Source organism: Pseudophryne corroboree, chromosome 6, assembly GCF_028390025.1.
Source record: "Pseudophryne corroboree isolate aPseCor3 chromosome 6, aPseCor3.hap2, whole genome shotgun sequence".
In the NCBI taxonomy this organism is placed as follows: domain Eukaryota; kingdom Metazoa; phylum Chordata; class Amphibia; order Anura; family Myobatrachidae; genus Pseudophryne; species Pseudophryne corroboree.
This window is the reverse complement of record NC_086449.1, coordinates 421230764-421244797: the sequence shown is the minus strand read 5'-3', so window position 1 is coordinate 421244797 and position 14034 is coordinate 421230764. Positions and strand designations below refer to the sequence as shown.

The following is a 14034-nucleotide window of genomic DNA, read 5'->3' as shown; positions in this document are numbered from 1 at the left end:
CCACCAATCGGACACTGGCGGGAAGTTCAAATTCAGACGCCGGGCAAAGCTCCGGCGCCTGAGTATCGTCTATTCTAAGAGTGGTGATCTCCAGAACTCTCGTATCCCTGCGGTCTTCAGTGCCTCCAAGCACTTCAGCGCCTCCAAGTACTTCAGCGCCTCCAAGTACTTCAGCGCCTCCAAGTACTTCAGCGCCTCCAAGCACCTCAGCGCCCCCAAGCACCCCCAAGCACCCCGGTGTCTCCAAGCACCTCAGTGCTCCCAAGCGCAGTTTATGCCTCTAGCGTAGGGGTGGGAAAAATACGGCCCGCGGGCCGGATGCGGCCCTCAAACCGATCTTGCCCGGCCCACTGCTTCACACCAGCGTGCAATGACAAGCGGCCCGACCGACTGAGCTGCTTGTCATTGCTCTGCAGTACCTCCAAGCTGCCGGCGCCTGTCTCCCCTGCTGCTGCTGCACGGCGCCTGACACACTCATCCTCCTTCTCCCGCCTCCAGAGTCCCCTGTGATCAGACGAAAAGAAGGCGGAGCTATGCGACGATGAGGGGCGGGGCTACTCGGGACCTCAGGGTGCGGAGCTACTCGGGACATAAGCCACTGCTACAGATCCATCCTTTCTGCCACCCAGACACAGATCAGTAAGTTAATGGAAAAAGTGAGGGAAAGAAAGTGTATGTCTGTGTGTGTGTGTGTGTGTGTGTGTGTGTGTGTGTGTGTGTATATATATATATATGAGAGAGTGTGTGTGTGTTAGTGTCTGTGTATATGTTTGTGTGTGCGGGCAGTGGCGTCAGACTGTTTTTGGGTTAGGGGGGAGATCTTTAACGCTCGCTGTACCCCCCCCAACCCCCCCCCCCCCCCCCCCCCCCCCCGATTCTTTCCCCAGGGGCCATAAGACACTGGATAATTTGCTTGCTGGTCAATGATTATCCCAAATAAAATGTTAATGTGTAAAAGGGGACTCTACCTGCCGTAATGTGTAAAAGGAGGCTCTACCTTCCATAATGTGTAAAAGGAGGCTCTACCTTCCGTAATGTGCAAAAGGGGGCTCTACCTTCCGTAATGTGTAAAAGAGCGCTCTACCTGCTGTAATGTGTAAAAGAGCGCTCTACCTGGCGTAATGTGTGACGGGGCTCTACCTGGAGTAATGTGTGTAAGTGGCGCTACTGTGTGGCGTAATTTGAATAATGGAGACTATTGTGCAGCCTAATATGAATCTGTATTATTTTTGGCCACACCCCTTCCCCATGAAGCCACGTCTCTATATTTTTGGCACGTGGGGGAGCTGCTATTTTGTGTGCGGCCCTCGAATACTGACAGGAAAGTGTCAAGTGGCCCCTCAGCTGAAATAATTGCCCACCCCTGCTCTAGCGTCCGGTACTCTTCACTGATTCATCAGCGCCTTTTCAAGTTTTGTCTGTCTTTCAGGAGACTTCCAGCGTCCACACATGCCTCCTGTCTGCCGACCAAATCCTGCATGATGAAAACCTACATTCGGCCATCTCTGCTGCGGCCCAGTTGCGGTTCCTCTTCCCGGTCACCGGAAGAAACCCCGAGTCCACAACACTCCCAAACCAGGTCAGTGATAGCCTCATGGACCCGGGGGATCGGACCACGGACTCAAGTGCCATCCAGAATTTGGCTTCCCGCGTGCTAAGTCAGGAAGCAGCACAGGGCCAGGTGATGCAGTACCTCCAGGAGTTGTCCGGTCGTTTGGATCAGATTCAAGCATCCTTAGCTTCTGTAATTCCGGCCCCAGTTCCCGTAGCCGCACCAGTTGCCGCTCCCAGCAATGTTCAACCATCGGCTGGTATCAGTCCGCGCCTTTAACTTCCTACTCCTTCCCGTTATAATGGGAATCCAAAACATTGTTGAGGTTTCTTAAACCAATGCGAAGTTCATTTTGAGCTACTCGCACATAAATTTTCCCACAGACCGGTCCAAGGTGGCATATATTATTTCTTTGCTTGAAGGATCTGCATTGGATTGTGTGTCTCCACTATGGGAACGATCGGATTCATTGGTTTCCAATTACACTGAATTCATCACGTCTTTTCGAAGAATTTTCGACGAGCCCGCCAGGATGACCACAGCCTCTTCTGACTTGCTACGCATCCGTCAGCGCTCCCGATCCGTGGGCTAGTACGTGGTTCATTTTCAGACCATTGCTTCTTAACTCCACTGGAATAATGACGCCCTGAGAGCTGCTTTCTGGAACGGTCTCTCTGATCGCCTGAAGGATGAGTTGGTCACTAGGGAACTCCCGGATTCGTTGAAGGAACTGACCTCTCTCTGCGTCAAGGTGGATCTCCGGATGCAGGAACGTGGAGGTGAACGTAGTCAATCGGAGCGTTCCAGGTTCCGGCTTCCTCCCTCTAGGCAAGCGGTGGTACCAAGTCCGGACGAACCCATGTAGATTAACCAGTCCCGATTGGCTACGGAAGAACGACAGCGTCGTCGTAAGGGCAAACTCTGCCTGTACTGCGGGGCCGCAGATCATTTCATCAAATTCTGCAAAACCCGTCCGGGAAACGGGCAGGCCTAGCTTGTTCCGGAGGAGTCAAGTTGGGGGTCACGACCAGATCTTCTCCGACTTCGGATTGTTTGCTTCCTGTGTCTTTAATCACCAAGTCAGTCTCCAAGTCTTGTGAGGCCCTGTTGGATTCCGGAGCTGCGGGGAACTTCGTTTCTTCTTCCTGTGTCCAAAGCATGGATTTAAAGGTACGGCCTATTTCTTTGACGGCCATCAATGGTACTAGAATATCCAAGGGTCTCATAACGTGGCGCACGGAGCCAGTTAAGCTGCAGGTCGGAGCTCTACATCAAGAATGTCTGGAATTCTTGGTGATCCTGGAAATGCATCACGATCTGGTCCTCGGAATGCCTTGGCTCAAAATTCATAATCCTCACATTGATTGGAAGTCTTCTCAAATTCTGTCTTGGAGTTCTTTTTGTCATGCTAACTGTCTCACTCCTGTCTGTCCGCTCCGTGCCTCTTCTAAGTCGGATGAAGAGCTTATTCCGGAGGCATATCAAGGGTTCAAGGATGTGTTTTTGGAACAGGCGGCTGACCAGTTACCACCCCATAGGCCTTGGGACTGCCCCGTTGACCTTATCCCAGGGAAGATGCCGCCCCATGGCCGCACATATCCTTTGTCACTTCCTGAGACTCAAGCTATGTCGGACTATATTAAGTCCAATCTTCTCAAAGGATTCATTCGCCCCTCTATCTCCCCAGCTGGAGCGGGCTTCTTTTTCATGAAGAAGGAGGACGGGGGGTTGAGACCATGTATCGATTCCCGCGGCCTAAACGATAGCACCATCAAGAATAAATACCCCTTGCCACTAATCACAGAGTTATTTGATAGGGTTCGTGGCGCCCACGTTTTTTCCAAGCTCGATTTGAGGGGAGCCTATAATCTTATCCGCATCCGAGAAGGGGATGAATGGAAAACCGCCTTCAATACCAGGGATGGGCATTATGAATATCTGGTGATGCCGTTCGGCCTTAGTAATGCCCTGCCGTCTTCCAGGGATTCGTCAACGAAATCTTCTGAGACATGTTATATCGAAGTGTTGTGGTATATTTAGACGACATACTGATTTTTTCAAAAGATCTTGCTGAACACAGGACACAGGTCAAAGAGGTGCTCCACCGTTTACAAAAGAATCATCTCTATGCTAAGATCTCCAAATGTACCTTCGAAGTAACATCAATTCCGTTCCTCGGTTATATCATCTCGGGAACGGAGCTTCGCATGGACCCGGAGAAACTCTCCGCCATTCGTGACTGGACTCAGCCCCTCTCTTTGAAAGCAATACAAAGATTCCTGGGCTTTGCAAATTATTACAGGAAATTCATTAGGGGTTTCTCCACTATAGTTGCACCCATTACCGCCTTGACCAGAAAGGGCTCCAACCCGGGTTTGTGGTCTCCCGAAGCCATGGAAGCTTTCACCTACTTGAAATCAGCTTTTATGTCAGCCCCGGTACTTCAACAACCACATTTCAAAGAACCTTTTTTCCTGGAGGTTGATGCGTCCTCGGTCGGAGTCGGAGCCATACTCCTCGGATAAGAAATTGCATCCGTGTGGCTTCCACTCTCGTAAGTTCTCTCTGGCCGAACGGAATTATACTATTGGTGATCAAGAACTCTTGGCAATAAAATCCGCTTTGGAGGAGTGGAGGTATCTTTTAGAAGGGGCCAAACATGTGATTACTATTTACACCGATCACAAAAAATTGTTGTACATTAAAACCGCACAGTGTTTGAATCCTCGTCAAGCTAGATGGGCGCTTTTCTTCACTCGATTTTCTTTTGTTATCAAGTACCGGGCCGGGACTTTCAATACTAAAGCTGATGCGCTCTCTCGTTCACAAACTCCCACAGATGAAGAGGATTCTATTGAATGGAGCTTAATTCTGAATCCAATTTCTGTTTCCGCTGCTTCCACTACTCCATGTCCTCCCCCTGGGAGAATGTCTGTACCAATTAAATTCCGGCCGAAAATACTGCAGCGGGCCCATATCTCCAAGTTCTCCGGTCATCCCGGCGTCCAGAAGATGCTCAAGTTTCTGCAAAGATCTTACTGGAGTGACACCATGAGGAAGGATGTACAGGATTATATTAATTCTTGTCCACAGTGTACGCAGCATAAATCTCCTCGTCTGCCTCCTGCCGGGTTGCTTCGTCCTCTGTCCATTCCTATGAAACCCTGGACTAATATTTCCATGGACTTCATTACCGAGTTGCCCTGTTCCAAGGGCTACAATACCATCTTGGTGATTGTCGACCGCTTTTCAAAGATGGCGCACTTCGTTCCATTGACAGGTCTGCCGACAGCTCCAAAATTGGCTCTATTGTTCGTCCGGGAACACTTTCGGTTGCATGGTTTACCTCAAGAACTAGTCTCTGATCGAGGGGTACAGTTCACCGCAAGGTTTTGGAGAGCCCTCTGCTCAGCCTTACAAATTACACTTAAATTTTCATCTGCCTATCATCCCCAAACGAATGGACAAACGGAACGAGTCAACCAAGATCTGGAGACTTTCCTCCGCCTTTATCTCTCCCCTTCACAGGACAACTGGGTAGAGTTGTTACCTTGGGCGGAGTTTGCCCATAGCCATTCATTTCATTCTTCCACTGGCGAGTCTCCGTTTTTCATCAACTATGGGTTCCACCCACGAGTTCCGGAATTACCAATTCTTCCGACAGAAGAGGTACCAGCTGTGACTTCCACTCTACTACACTTCAGACAAATTTGGAGTAAGATTCATGCTAGTCTTAAAAAGGTTTCTGTCCGATACAAGTTCTTCGTGGATAAGAAACGGCGAGCCGCTCCTCAATACAAGGTTGGTGATAGGGTATGGCTTTCCACATGCAATCTCCGGTTAAAGGTGCCCACTATGAAGTTTGCTCCAAGGTTCATCGGGCCTTATCCTGTGCTACAAGTCCTGAATCCTGTGGTCTGTAAGTTTGGTTTACCTTCTCACCTACGTATACCAAATGCCTTCCATGTTTCTCTTCTTCGTCCTCTCGTCCTTAATCGTTTTCATTCAAAGTCTTCTAGCCCCACCTCAGTAGAAACTGAAGCCGGAACAGACTTCGAGATCAAAACTATTCTGGACTCTCGTTACCTTCATAAGAATCTGCAATATCTGGTGGAGTGGAAAGGTTATGGTCCTGAGGAGAGAAGTTGGACAAAAGCTTCTGAGGTCTCAGCTCCTCGACTAATCCGGATTTTCCATTCTAGATACTCTACGAAACCAGGAAAGTGTCCAGGGGCCACTCCTAGAGGAGGGGGTACTGTCATGCAGCCGCCGCGGCCACCGTACTTACCTCTCCGGGCGCGCTGGGTCTCCGGGCGGCCGTCCTCGCTGGCGGTCTCCGGCTCCCGGCGCTCCGTCCAGCGATCATAAGTGTGGACGTCGTGGGTACGCCCGGCGTCCACTGAAGGTGCGGGTGATGTCATCTACACTGTCCACCAATCGGACACTGGCGGGAAGTTCAAATTCAGACGCCGGCCAGAGCTCCGGCGCCTGAGTATCATCTATTCTGTCTAAGAGTGGTCATCTCCAGAGCTCTCGTATCCCTGTGGTCTTCAGTGCCTCCAAGCACCTCAGTGCCTCCAAGCGCCTCCAAGCACCTCAGTGCCTCCAAGCACTTCAGCGCCTCCAAGCACTTCAGGGCCTCCAAGCACCCAGTGCTCCCAAGCGCAGTTTATGCCTCTAGCGTCCGGTACTCTTCACTGATTCATCAGCGCCTTTTCAAGTTTTGTCTTTCAGGAGACTTCCAGCGTCCACACGTGCCTCCTGTCTGCCGACCAAATTCTGCATGAGGAAAACCTACATTCGGCCATCTCTGCTGCGGCCCAGTTGCGGTTCCTCTTCCCGGTCACCGGAAGAAACCCTGAGTCCACAACACTCCCAAACCAGGTCAGTGATACTTCTTTTTGCACATTAAAATTAATTTTTGCCTGGGGTGCCCAAACTTTCGATCCCCACTGTAATATATATTATATATATATATATATATATATATATATATATATATATATATATATATATTATATATAAAACGGTTTGTCAGTCAGAGAAACACAACCTAGTCTGTAAAGATACTCCCTGTCGAGCTCGCACCTTGCAAATGGTGAGGGGATATCTAGATTCCACCTTACAAACGTGTTGGCTGTGTACTCTTTTAGTTGCAGTTTATTGACACAATTTTATACTTTGAACTGTGTATACGTTATTAAAATAACTTTTTACTAATTGGCTTGTTGGCCTCTTGTTTGGGTGACTATTTGGTGAGGGGTGTCTGTTACAGGTCCCCAGATTTAAATACCCTCCAGTCTACATTCCGACGAAAATAACGCTGGAAGAACTGTGTAATTACATTCCACTTTAGCGCACTTGGGAATTTGTGTTTATTCTTGTATGATTTTGAGGTCTCCCAACAAAGATCTCTCCCGTGGTGCCGCTTCTAGGTTGGCGCGAGATAAAGATACTACTGTGTTATATATATATATATATATATATATATATATCTCCAAAACGATGTATCAGATGGCGCTAATAATCACTTATTTATTCAACCAGCCATACGATTGACCACATCAATAAATAAATAATATCAATTTATTAAAAGCATATAATGCAAAAAGAGATAACCCTTTCATAGATACATAGCATTGATGAATGTTAGATGAAATAATGAAGGGTATATATTTTCTCTTCCACCCTGACGCATTTCGTCCTTAACGGACTTCTTCAGAGGGGTGATCAATACAGCTATACTCCAAAATGAATCTTCAGATCCTTAGACCATTTGTCAGTATAGGTTTGTATAACAATTTTAAAAGTTTGAAAGACTTCTGTCTTAGTTCGTAAGGGTCAATTAGTTAAAATCTGAAAAATAGCCCACCTCAGGGAGAAACTCATATATAAATTCGCGTATATCCACATAAGGACCACAGAATCCTGTGTGCTCCTGTGTGCACTTTGGGAGAGCACACAGGAGCACACACTAATAAATCGCATTGAAACGTTGTCACCACTTTTGAAGTAAGTGTCCTGTTGATCTCGTCGCACGGAGTGCCGCACCCGCTGTTGGTTGTATTTGAGTTTCTGTGGAGGCACCCAGCGCTTTGATTTCTATTATTGGGAGAGCCGGACCCGTCTGTTGTTATATATATATATATATATATATATATATATATATATATATATATATATATATATATAGATTTGCTGCTGGATGATGTTGCATTCACATGTAGCACGAAAGTACTGGCAAGCTTTACTTTGAAGCAAAAAATAAACTAAACAAATTCCCCCAGGATACTTCAATGGGCTAGCAAAAGAAACGTACAGTACATCCTACTTGATGATAAAATGTGAAGAAGGACTCATTTACACAGATTTACGCAAAAACATTGTATGCCACCAGCCACAAAGTGGCATCTCTGCTCAAGTGGTTCTACAGTACACTACATTATAATATGCTGATCCTAGTAGAAACACAGAATTTGATGGCATATAAGAACTATGTGGTCCATCTAGTCTTCCCCTTTTTTAACCATATTGTTACCTCAAACCCTATTTGATCCTTATTTATTTTTAAGAATATTATTATGTCTATCCCATGCATGTTTAAATTACTCTGCTGTACCACCTCTGATGGGAGGCTATTCCACTTGTCCACTATTGTTTCCGTTAAGTATTTTTTCCTCAAATTTCCCCTGAAGCTACCACCCTCCAGTTTCAGTGCATAGCCTCGTGCTCTAATACTTCCTTTCATTTGAAGACTGTGTCCCACCTGGACCTTGTTAAAACCCTTGATATGTTTGAAAGTTTCTATCATGTCTCCCCCATTCCCTTCTCTTCTCCAAACTATACATATTGAGATTTTTAGTCTTTCTGGGTAAGTTTTGTGATGTAGGCCATGCACCATTTTAGTTGCCCTTCTTTGTACAATCTCTAATGTATTAATATACTTCTAAAGATATTGTCTTCAGAATTGAACACACTATTCTAGATGTGGCTGTACCAATGATCTAAACAGTGGCATTACTACTTCTTTCTTACTCCTGCCGATTCCTCTAGCTATACAACCAAGCATCTGACTTGCCTTCCTCATTGCTTTGTTACATTGTTTACTTGCCTTTAAGTCACCTGAAATGGTGACTCCTAGAGGCCTCTTCTCCTAAGTAGTTTCCAATATAGTGCCATTAATACTATATGTAGCCTTTGGATTTTTGGAGACCCAAGTGCAGGATTTTGCATTTGTTGGCATTAAACTGTAATTGCCAAACTCTTGACCATTCCTCTAGTCTACCTAGATCATCAATCATGTATTTTACACCGCCTGGGGGTATATTTACAAAAATTCAGTTTTGGAGTTTCAAGGGATTTGGCATTCGATTTCCATTTCATTTGTATTATGTCAAATCGATTCTAAAGCCAAATTCAACTAACATCTCAACAGTAATCAAATTTCTGAAAAACATCAATGTTTTACTGACATAAAATCCCCTCATTTACTAAAATTTGATTTGCAATCAAACTAAAAAACTTCAAATCCCAAAATGTTTAGAATTATGTTAGATATTCGATTTGGCTTCTAAAACATCATTCTAATGGTAAGAAATTGATAGGGATGATTTTTCAAGTACCCAAAAGCATGTAGGGCAGTGTGGAAGTAGTAATAATGGATGTCCAAGGTAATTGTATGTTGTGCACCTACCTGCACAATACAAAGCACCACATGACTGAGATGACCCTGGAGGATAAATCAGACCACCATCAGCAGCTTCTTGAGTTGAATAGTGCACATATTTATTCTTATAGACCTCATTCTTCCATGAATGTGCAATGGATAGCACCAAAGCACAATAGTAGGCAATTTGGCAGGATGATATAATACATTTTAAAATCATGAGCATTGTACCTGGCTGTCCTGGTTCGTCCCATGATGCCTACACCCTCAGCAATTCACCCCTTTCTGCAAAAATTCTTGTGGGACAAATGTCAGAGGGATGGTTGCTGTGTAAGATACCAGTATGTGCTAAAAAAGCAGCAAATAGTACTTGTTACTATATTGTTCTAATTGGTTCCCCTTCCACCAAAAAAGGTTATTTAGGCTTTGGCTGTTGCTCCTGGCTTCTGACTCCATTGTCAAATCCACAAACTCCTGCTGAGCAAGAGGTACATATAGCCACACAATCCTTGACAGAATCCACCTTTAGGCAATTAAAAACAAAGGTTGTTAATTCGGGAGGCATATTATATTATTTTGCAAACCTGTCTGATATTGTGCTCTGCTGCAGTCTATTGCATAATTGCACATTAAATAAACCACTCCCCACATATTATGCAATAATCATACCAACAACTGACTATGTGAGCAGAGAAAAGTGGAAGGTAGGCTGGAAGGCAGATTAGGGCTAAACCTATTTCCAACTATATCCGCTGTATTTGAAAATAAATAAATAATAATCATGTTAGGTTTTCATGTATAAAACAGTGTAAAGCGAGAGCATCCCCTTTAATTAGTGTGCATATGATACATTTGGACTAATAGGAAGCAATGAGGTAATTCTGTTTGATTTTGCTGGGGATTTTAATGTGGATGTGAGGTTCGATTTTGAAAGGGATTTCATAAATTGAACTCAAAATCCGTTCCAACATGAATCAACATTGAATTAGATTTTAAAAGTTTAGACTAAAGTCTATGCTTAGGGACAGAATAGCTAAGGTCATTGGGGTGGGACCGCTAAGCTTTTTGGACCATGGTAAATTGGCCAAGACTGCAGTTCCTGTCTGCAGTTTAATTTGTGTTATGCAGGAAAAATCTGTATACGCATAAAATATATATATATATATATATATATATATATACATATATACATACATACATACATACACACATACACACATATACATACACATATACATACACACACATACATTTCATAAATTCTTAGGATTGCTATATGTGCCAATAATAAAATATAGTTTGAGGTGGCATTGCAGGATGCAGTTAAAATACCAGCTGTCTGGATCCTGGCGTTCAGGAGACTAACGCTGGAATCCTTACAGCCGGTACAATACAGACGCCCAAAATCCCAACCACCTCCTGGTATTCCCACTCGGTTGGTGGGTCCACGCCACCAACCAAGTGGGAATATAACCTGTGGCGAGCCCAGTGAAGAGTGGCGAGTATACTGACAGCCTGCATCCCATCTGCCAGATATATGTATTCCGGCATTGCATTATCTGTTAAATAGGCTACTGATCATTCTGACTTAATTTCTGAGCCTTATTGCCTATCTACTAGTGCTACGTATGACAATGGCCTGAGCTAGTAAAAAAGACAGTCACGCAAGTAATGTGGTGTGGCCACACCCCCTACTGCACAATCACAGTATGACACTAAAGCATTGTAGATGGGTCAGATTATTTACAGTTGGGCATGTTAACCCCTCCACACCTTGGCCATGCCCCATATAAGTATTGTTGGAAAACTGTTCCCATTACATGCCTTACTGGGGAGCTTCATCTGTTCACCACTATTCCTGGTAAAGTTTACTGAAAAGAGCAAAGTGGGAGGATGGTTTAGAGGCAATAAAAAGGTATCTCAACAAAACAGTTACCAGAAGAGAGAATTGTGTTCATAGAAGAAAGTATAGATTTTATCCTAAATAATTTTATTTCAAGAGTGATTATTATTTACAAGTTGGGACGGCGATGGATACCAGGTTTTCCCCTAGTTATGCCAATCTGTTCCTGGCCAGGTGGGGAGACCAAGTCATCTGGCAGGGACAGGAATGGGGGGCAAACCTGGTATCATGGTATCATTACATAGACGATGTTATATTTTTTTGGAAAGGTACCGAAGAAGAATTACATTCTTTTTGCACATCCTTGAACAACAATACTCAACATTAAAATCACCTTCCAGATAAGCAAGGAAAAAAATCAACTTTCTGGATCTCAGTCTGTATGTTAAAAACAGTACCTGCATACCAAGACATATCATAAGCCGACAGATTTGAACAGTTATATAAATAAGAACACTGAATATTTACAGAGATGGCTAGATGGTGTATCAAAGAGTCAATTTCTTTGAGTCAAAAGAAACGGTACAGAGGAAGATGTATGTATAGAACAAATTAATTTGATGGGGATGAACTTTAAAAGCACGGGACAATGATAGCAATTTGATTGAACAAACAAATAAAAAAAGTTCATAATACAAACAGGGAGTCACTCAGAAAGAACACACAAAAAGAGAAAAGGATAGAGAACAAGTATGCTTTCATCACTAAGTATGGATCACATCATAAGAAGTTAGAAAGCATACTGATTTGCCACTGGCACCTCCTACATAAGGACCCCATCTTATGAAAAGTTCTACCAACAACACCAACATTTATCTACAAGAAATCTGATAGCTTGCAAAGAAAACTGGTAAGGAGCGCTTTGGAACCAATTCAAGGTGAAAGGATAAGAACCAAGAGATTCCATCGCTGCGACAGTTGTGCCAGGTGTAAAAGCGTAAAAAGCAAAGAAACACAGTTCATAAGCTTCTGTGTAAAAGGGTAAAGAGTACAAAATCTCTGACTTTATTACGTGCCACACTCCAAATGTGGTGTACCTTATAGAATGCTCATGCAGATTAATTTATATAGGACGACTTCACAAGCTCTAAAAACTAGGACAGCAGAACATTTAAGAAATATAAAGAAAGGAACTGAGACTCATTCACTTTCAGAACACTTCAAGAAATGCCACTTCTGCTCCACGGATCACATTAAGAAATTCCTAGGCATCCAGATTATCAGGAACACGTGGAGAAAGATGGAGACTCCAATCTGGCACGAAAGGAAATATTCAAATTAAAATCCCTAATTCCAGGAGGACTGAACAATGACTTCGAATTGAAATGGTTCTTATGACCCATATCCTCCCCGTTCTTAACCTATAAAGCTAACAATAATTTCATACACATAGGTCCCTCATTATCTATTGATTATCTCTTATTTTTCCTTGTAGCCAAACCTATATTGCCTGTGCTATCATTGTGTCCTTTTGTTTTATTACACATATGGAAAAAAAAAATAGCATCCAAAAAGAAAAACATGCATTTCATAACATCTACCCCTCCTAACACTGGAAATTGCAAACCAAAGCCTTGCATGCCAACCATTACTGGAGCAAATCAATATTTGCCAACCGGGACTGGAAGTACGAATGATCACACTTCCGCCATCCACTGAAGCCCAGCAATCCCCCGCCAACCGGAAGTAGTGGCAACACGCACTTCCGCCAACCACAGAGCCGCGTGCCAACCACGGGATGACGCACTTCCGGTGCGCAGGATCACTTGAAAATTAAACAGTTTAAAAGGAGAACCTTTCCTGACAGTCACTATACCTTGAAAAAGAACCAGTCTGGCTTGAAACGCATTTGTAGTGACTGATAAGGACCATCTGGATAAAGGGACTGTCTGCCTGGTTTAAAGCCCAGCCGGTTGTGTAGTACGGACTGCACTCTGCTTTATTACCACCACTGGCTCCATCTTCATAAACTGGGTAAGATCATTCTCATTTGCTTACTTGAACCATTGTGAACTGGTTCCAGAAACACTGACATTCTCAGTATTTTACCAAGTGCCATTCTGGTTAACATGAGGATTATCTACTATTTTCGCTGCACATAACATGTTTTTAGCAAACCTGGTTTTCACTTAATTGTTGTTTTGTCTTGTCTTTTATGCTTCATGTGCTAATAAACACATATTTTAAAAATAACATTCCAGCGCCCATAGTGAATTACCACACTATCCACATTGCTACTAATCCTTGGTTCAAGGGAGACCTAGAGTACTTCACTTAGGCAGCAAAGGAAGGTTGCGCAGTAGAGCCCTGCTACAGGTGTTTTCTACTATTCCTGTTAAAGTTTACTGAAAAGAGCAAAGTGGGAGCCATGCCATCCGTCCACACATAAGTTATCTGTTCAAGCAATGGTCCAGATAAGAACTTTAACCATTCAAAAACAAAACCACACTGGGTAGGGACGGGACTATAGCAGATGCTTTTTTGTATTTTCACACATTTCGGATATGTAATGCTTTTAAGAGGTTTATTTATTTATTTATTTATTTTGTAAGAAATAATAGTTACTGGGCTTTTTCACGAAGGCGCCGGACTATGAAATCATAAAATGATGGCATTTTACATTGTGCAGTTCAGCAGTTTACAGGACATGTTTTGGTACAGAAAGCTTTATTTTTCTGTATTTTATTTCCTTATGTTTGTACCTTTACTATAGCACTGAGTCCAGTGCCAATCCTGTTCAAAATTATGTACTGTAACTTTGAATTAATTTACTTTATATTTAAAATATATTTAGTAATGCACTGGATCAAATTATTTTATTTATTCATGGTTTGTTTCTGTTATAATAAAGTAATTAGCGGTACATCTGCCTAACTTTTTCATGAAAAGGTTAAATGTGTCAGGGTTGGGACT

General features: G+C 43.6%; 1 protein-coding gene across 12 annotated transcripts in view; it reads right to left on the bottom strand.

The window, feature by feature from the left end:
• Positions 1 to 14034, bottom strand: part of MAGI2 (membrane associated guanylate kinase, WW and PDZ domain containing 2) — a 1309326-nt gene that overhangs the window by 673593 nt on the left and 621699 nt on the right. The window lies entirely within an intron of this gene.